The 7,708-nt window shown below is 42.2% G+C and overlaps 1 non-coding gene across 1 annotated transcript; it reads left to right on the top strand.

Moving 5' to 3' along the window:
* The first annotated feature begins 7,300 nt into the window (after nt 1-7,300).
* Nucleotides 7,301-7,405, top strand: LOC145127921 (U6 spliceosomal RNA). The gene has a single exon (XR_013716527.1). It is a non-coding gene; the product is annotated as a U6 spliceosomal RNA (small nuclear RNA).
* The last annotated feature ends 303 nt before the right edge of the window (nt 7,406-7,708 follow it).

Here is a 7,708-nt window from a genome sequence, read left to right as displayed (position 1 = left end):
TGGTTGGGGGTCAAGACTTAGGATCTAAGTCTTGGGAGGGGTCACAAGGCAGATTTGGGTTGCTTTTGCACTCAAGGAAGGCCCCATGCAACATAAGAGCCATTTTAGAGCCTTTTAAGCTCAAAAGTCCCATGCATGCACGTAAAGTTCGAAACTTTACGTGCTAGATCGAGTTTAAGGGCTTGGATCTATCATTTGGACAAGTGTTGTACATCAGAAATCGAAGATTTAGGGTGTGGACGTTATCGACTCGGCGAGTCCGTTCTTGGGACTCGACGAGTCCAAGGCTTTGAAGTCCCACATCTGTTGAGGGTCAAAGAACTCAGTTGGGTGTTAGAAGGGTTGTAGCAGGACAGAAAGAGTGACCCAACGCATTGGACTTAGTTTTAGACCTAGAGTTCATGGGACTCGACGAGTGCTAGAACAGACTCGGCGAGTCCAAGGCAATCTTCTTATGTTTGAAGATGAACTCGACGAGTTGTTCATACAACTCGGCGAGTCAAGGTCAGGACTTGTTCATCAGTTGAAGGTGAACTCGACGAGTGTTCATCCGACTCGGCGAGTCGGATGAAGGTTCATTGATGTTCGTAAAGAAGGGAAACTCGTCGAGTCGTTGCCAAACTCGACGAGTCGAGTCGTGGATAAGGACGAGTAAAGGGAAGGGACTCGACGAGTTGACGGCCCAACTCGGCGAGTCGGGTCAACTGGAAGTTGACTTTGACTTGGACTTGGTTGGGGGTAAAATAGTCATTTTACCCTAAGAATAGATATCAGATTCTGACTGAGTGTTTTGTGGGGATTGTAGCCGGAGGATTTCCGGAGCAGCAGCAGACAGAGGTTTCCCGCACAGATTATCAGCAGCTACTCGTACGAGGTGAGTTACCTTCCAGTAAGGGTGGGTCTAAGGCCACAATGCCGGCCCACCAAAGAGGAGTATTTAGAAGATGATTGTCTTTGTGATAATTATCTTGGTCTGGTTACATGCTTTGGTCATGAGTTTTATCTGTATGATATGTTATGTGAATGATAGGGATTAGTTTCCCTGACAGCGGTCCTTATGACCGAAGGGTAGGTCAGTACCCGGATATGCCTGACTGTATGTTTATATCTTGTTATTGTATGCTAGTGGTAGGGGGTGGAATAGTCCCCAATTACCGGTTGAAAGATACCGATGACAGTTACCGGTTGAAAGATACCGATGACAGTTACCGGTTGAAAGATACCGATGATGATTACCGGTTGAAAGATACCGATGATGATTACCGGTTGAAAGATACCGACGATGATTACCGGTTGAAAGATACCGATGATATTGTATGGTATGTGGTATGATGGGGGAACTCACTAAGCTTTGTGCTTACAGTTTTAGTTTTGGTTTCAGGTACCTCTTCGTCTAAGGGGAAGGAGTCGGCAGTATAGCAGCGCATCACACACACACATGATTTCCGCATGGAGTTTTCTGGGATTGTACTCTGATATGTTATTATTCTATGACTTGGGTTTTCAGACATGATACGTTGTTTTATGAGATGGTGTGTTTTCACAGTATTTTCTTATGAATGTTTTTATGAGCCGGTTAATTAAAAAGAAATTTTTGGACTTGAAAATTGGGGTGTTACATTATTAGACCAAGCTTCTCACCCTGGGGAGCACCGGTCTTGTTCGTGAAGCAGAAAGATAGATCGTTCCGTATGTGCATCGACTACAGAGAACTAAACAAGCTTACCGTCAAAAATCGTTACCCTCTACCTCGCATAAACGATTTGTTCGACCAACTACAAGGGGTGAATTATTTTTCGGAGATAGATCTGAGATCCGGGTATCACCAGTTACGAGTGCTAGAGGAGGATGTTCCCAAGACAGCCTTCCGAACTCGTTATGGACACTACGAGTTTGTAGTGATGCCATTCGGATTGACCAATGCGCCCGCAGTATTCATGGACATAATGAATAGGGTGTGACGTCCTTACTTGGATCAGTTTGTCATTGTATTCATCGATGACATACTTATCTACTCTCGAAGTAAGGAGGAGCATAGTCAACACCTGCATCAGGTCTTAGAAACGTTACGATCAGAGAAGCTCTACGCGAAGTTCTCTAAGTGCGAATTTTGGATTCGAAGAGTTCAATTCTTGGGTCACATTGTTAGTGAAGAGGGAATTCATGTAGACCCTTCCAAAATAAAGGCCATTAAGAACTGGTCAGCACCGAAGACGCCTACAGAAATTTGTCAAATTCTAGGTCTCGCTGGCGACTATCACAGGTTCATTCAGAACTTCTCTAGGATCGTGAAACCGCTTACTACGTTGACCCAGAAAGGCGTGACCTTTGACTGGGAAGAGAAACAAGAAAAAGCATTCCAAACGCTGAAGCGAGCCTTATGCAGGACACCGATACTATCCATCCCAGAAGGGATAGAAGACTTCGTAGTTTATTGCGATGCATCCAACCAAGGGCTCGGCTGTGTTCTTATGCAACGAGGTAAGGTCATCGCCTATGCCTCAAGACAGCTAAAGACACACGAAGTCAACTACACCACACACGATCTTGAGTTAGGAGCAGTGGTATTTGCTCTGAAGATCTGGAGACACTACCTGTATGGTACAAAAAGCACTATCTTTACAGACCACAAGAGCCTTCAACATATTTTCGACCAGAAGGAGCTCAATATGAGACAACGACGAAGGGTCGAGCTACTCAATGACTACGAATGCGAAATTCGTTATCATCCCGGTAAAGCCGACGTAGTAGCTGACGCCCTAAGTCGGAAAGAATACTCTGGCCGTAGAGTCAAATCATTGACTATGACTATCCATTCACATCTGTCCACACAAATTAAGGAGGCTCAACTTGAAGCCTTGAAACCTGAAAATGTGGCGGGTGAATCCCTAAAAGGGATGGATAAAAACTTGGAAGTCAAGGGTGGCGGAGCCTTATATCTCATGGATCGGATCTGGACACCGAGGCACGGTGGTTTCAGAGACTTGGTCATGACCGAAGCGCACAACACTCGATATTCCGTCCACCCAGGTTCAGATAAGATGTATCTGGATCTCAAAAAGCTATACTGGTGGCCTAACATGAAAGCAGAGATTGCTACCTTCGTGAGTAAGTGTCTTACTTGTGCCAAGGTTAAGGTCGAATACCAGAAACCATCAGGTTTACTACAGCAACCGGAGATACCGAAATGGAAGTAGGAGCGAATCACAATGAACTTCATAACCAGGTTTCCCAAGACAACGGGTGGTCTCGATACCATTTGGGTGATCGTAGACAGGTTAACAAAGTCCGCATACTTCCTGCCCATCAAAGAAACTGACAATATGGAGAAACTAACGAGAACCTACATTAGGGAGATCGTACAACTGCATGGTGTTCCCATATCCATTATTTTTGATAGAGATAGTAGATTCACTTCAAGGTTCTGGCAGTCGCTACAAGGTTCCCTAGGAACTAGGCTGGACATGAGTACAGCCTACCATCCGCAAACCGACGGAAAAAGTGAGAGGACTATTCAAACTTTGGAAGATATGTTGCGAGCCTGTGTGATTGACTTTGGGAAGGCATGGGATACTCATTTACCCATTGTCGAATTCTCCTACAATAACAGTTATCACACGCGCATAAAGGCTGCTCCATTTGAAGCCCTATATGGTTGGAAGTGCAGATTCCCTCTGTGTTGGGCTGAGGTGGGTGACACATAGTTAGCTAAAGGACGAGTTCCTGACAGCACTCTCATAGGTCCGGAGATCATACGGGAAATGACAGAGAAGATCATTCAGATTCATGAACAATTGAAAGCCTCTAGAGACCGACAGAAAAGCTACGCAGACAAGAGAAGGAAACCTTTGGAATTCCAGGTTGGTGACCGTGTTCTATTGAAGGTCTCACCCTGGAAGGGCTTGATATGCTTCGGAAAGCATGGAAAGCTAAATCCAAGATACGTAGGGCCTTTCGAGATTATCGCTAGAATCGGCCCTGTAGCTTACAAACTCAAACTACCTCACGAACTTAGAAACGTACACCCTACTTTCCACGTTTCGAACTTGAAAAAGTGTCTGTCCGACGAGACTCTTGTAATCCCACTCGACGAGATCGAGATCAACGAGAGCCTCAACTTCGTGGAAGAACCAGTAGAGATCATGGACTGAGAGGTCAAGCAAACGAAGCAAAGCCGTATCCCGATAGTGAAGGTTCGCTGGAATGCCAAGCGGGGACCTGAAATCACTTGGGTGCGCGAGGATCAAATGAAACTGAAATATCCTCATGTTTTTACTTATTTTTTTGTAATTGCTTAAACTCTAATTTCGGGACGAAATTCTCTCTGACGGGGGGATGATGTGACAACCCGAAATTTCTATCTTGTGAAGCCATTCAATTCAATCACAAGTCAGACTTGTTTCTGGTATCTTTTAGCATTGTTAAGGGTCTGTTTGAGGGTTCTAAGTCTAGTACATTCAAGGATTGAGTGTTAGGAAGTATCTGCTAGAGCTCATTGTGCAACATTCAAGCCGAAAAACTCCAACACTTGGAGTTTACGGCCGTAAACTAATGCTTACGGCCGTAAACTAGAGCTTACGGCCGTAAGCTCTTGGCTGGCCGTAAACTAGTCCCATAAGTATGATATTCCTTCATTTTTCTTCACTTCTCACACTTCCAACTCAAGAACACTCATTTCTCTCTCAAGTATCATCAAGAACACTTATTTTTCTTCACTTCACTTGACACTTAGCATCCTATAACGATCTTACATTCGAATCACTCACTACAGGTGAGTTCATACCCCTTAACTTATCTTTTAAATGATTTTAAATGCTTTTATGGGGGGGGGGAATACAAGTAGAAAACATTATAGTTATTATATCAATCACATGTGATTAATAACTATCAAACAAGTGGATTTCTTATACTTCAAAACTATGTTATCAAACAAACTATTTCAAAACATTTTATAATCTGACATCAAGTCATCTATAACCATTCAAATGGTTAAAACTCTTTTATATGCTAAACTCTTTATCAAACTCTTTTAAACTTATATGTTTTCAAAATCATGTCTATATAGATATAGTTATATACATAAGGTTGAAAGGGGTTAGGACTGATAACTCGCTTTATTTCCTGTTCCTTGTTTGGTTGTGGACTTAGGGTATCGGTTGTTTGTCCGAGTGTCGTTTGGATCTTAGTTATATATTATGTATATGTGTATAGATATAAAAGATCTTACATCAGTTCAATACCTTTGGGTAGCAAAGGTGTACAAACATGATCAGTCATTCAAACAACATCACTAGTAAACTATAATATGTATAGTTTAGAGGATTACTACTCACTATTTCTAGTACAATGAAACATACAAGAGTCAGTTCATACATGAGTTAGTTCAAACATACTATAACGAGAAACGGAAAGAACATAGTATAAAGAGAAACAGGGAGGAACATACTATACAGAGAGAACATACAATACACTAGAACAAAGAGAACATACTATACAAATACAAGAATACTATAACATTAATGTGAGCCACTACTTCATGGCATGGAAATATACTGCTGTGTCATGTTTTGTAACCAGAGTCTCCTGGAGGGAGAGCGTGAATTTGTGTATAGATATATACGGGATTGACCATCCTACACCTTGCTGCTAGCTACAGTAGGACCTGCAGGTCTATAGGTGACGAATGTCATACCATTTGTATGTCTTCGAACGTCTTGTTTTACTAGTCAATCAAGCATGGTTATAATCTCATCACATTTTACCTTAATTAAACAATTGGTTTAAGGTAGTTAGTACAACGGTAGTTACTATATACAATACTACAGTACATCTTTATTTTCGCATTACATTCACATTTTGATCTTCTCACATAAACAGTAATGCAAACTATATTTTTTGTAATGATAGTCATACTTGGGAAAAACACTCACTTTTACAAAAGAACAAACATACAGAACAGTCGGGTCTTGGTAGAAGACTACATTTCATTATAAGTAGAAAATATAGGATTTTCTAGGAGATACAAATGTTTACATCAAACGCTTACAAACATTTACATCAAACATTTACAAACACTTTCATCAAACTTATACAAACATCGATACTAAAATACTTATGAACTCACCAGCTTAAATGCTGATCTACTCTTTCAAAATAACTTGTATTCTCAAGTCACCAGTAGACATGTACACTGGACCAGGTTTTGAGAACACGGAGCACATTCGAGACTCATGTTTTATTTTGATTCATATTTTGGTGTCTTTCAAACTATACACAGAAGACACTTGTATTAAATTATACTATTAATGCAATGGATGATGTTGTTGCTTGTTTACTATTATGCATTGATATGATACTGTACATGACGTCCTCCGCCCCCGAACGTTTCTGCGGTTCTGGTTTGGGGGTGCGACATAAGGTATCCACACCCCTTATAAGGAATTCTTAGTTCTCCTTCCCAGTCGATGTGAGATCAGGTGTACCCACCTTCACACCCCCATTATAAGGTTTGACGTCCCTGTCGAACTCATCGACCCATGCCCTAGCTCTGATACCATTTGTAACAGCCCAAAAACCCGGTAAAAATTTTCATTTTTGAAATTAGAAGTTCATTAATAATATGTTCCTAAAAATCCATTACATCATATTGTATCAAATACCAGGGTATCAAAATAGATAAATGCGGAAAGTGCTGGAGAGTGAATGGTGCGCCATCAAGCTGGGCCCTTCCCTTTTGTACCAGAAGTACCTGAAACACCCAAATAAACTGTAAGAAAAAGGCTTAGTGAGTTCCCAAAATATCACATAACATATAAATAAGGGATACCATGTAACATACATAAGCTGCCATGGGCTATCCCCATGGTCTTTACTTGGAATGCCATGGGCTACCCCCATGGTCTTTACCTGAAAAGCCATGGGCTACCCCCATAGTCTGATATCCAGGTGCCATGGGCTACCCCCATGGTTTTCACATAAGTGCCATGGGCTACCCCCGGGGTCTTCATACAGTCAATGCATAACAATAACAGTCCACATATCAGATAATCGACCGACATTAATGCCTTCGACCCATTGATATAGTGAGAAGACTCACCTCAGTGTGCTGAAAACAATAGCTGCTCGACTACCAATCCAAAATCTCACACTTCAAAAGAAGCCCCCATGGCCTATTTTCGTCCTTAAACCCTATATTTGCGAGAGAGTGTGAGTCTTGATCCTAAAGGTGATTTTGGTGGCCATTATAGTGGATTTGCAAGAAGAAGGAGGTGGTGTCCAAGCTTTGAACGTGGGAAGAGCTTGAGGATTCTGCATCTATCCGATAAAATTGGAACGATACAGAGAAGATTAGGATTGCCCATGCGCAAGGATGACACGCACAAATTGAGAAATCGACCGAGCTCAAAGGTAGGTAACATCTGATCTCGCATCGGTTGGGAAGGAGAAATAAGCATTCCTTATAAGGGGTGTGGATACCTTCCTTAACACAACACGTTTTAAATCCGTGAGGGCAGCCGATCCCATAAGAACTTTGCAATTAAGCGTGCCCGGGCGAGAGTAATTCAGGGATGGGTGACCCCCTGGGAAGTTTTCATGCCGAGAGTCCAAAGCGGACAATATTATGATACGTGCCAGAGGGGGATGTTACAAATGGTATCAGAGCTGGGGCACGGGTTGATGTGTTCGACAGGGATGTTGAACCCTATAA

This window comes from Lactuca virosa, chromosome 7, assembly GCF_052849685.1.
Source record: "Lactuca virosa cultivar CGN04683 chromosome 7, Lactuca_virosa_CGN04683_v6, whole genome shotgun sequence".
In the NCBI taxonomy this organism is placed as follows: domain Eukaryota; kingdom Viridiplantae; phylum Streptophyta; class Magnoliopsida; order Asterales; family Asteraceae; genus Lactuca; species Lactuca virosa.
The sequence above is the reverse complement of the archived record's forward strand: the minus strand, read 5'-3'. Positions and strand labels throughout refer to the sequence as shown.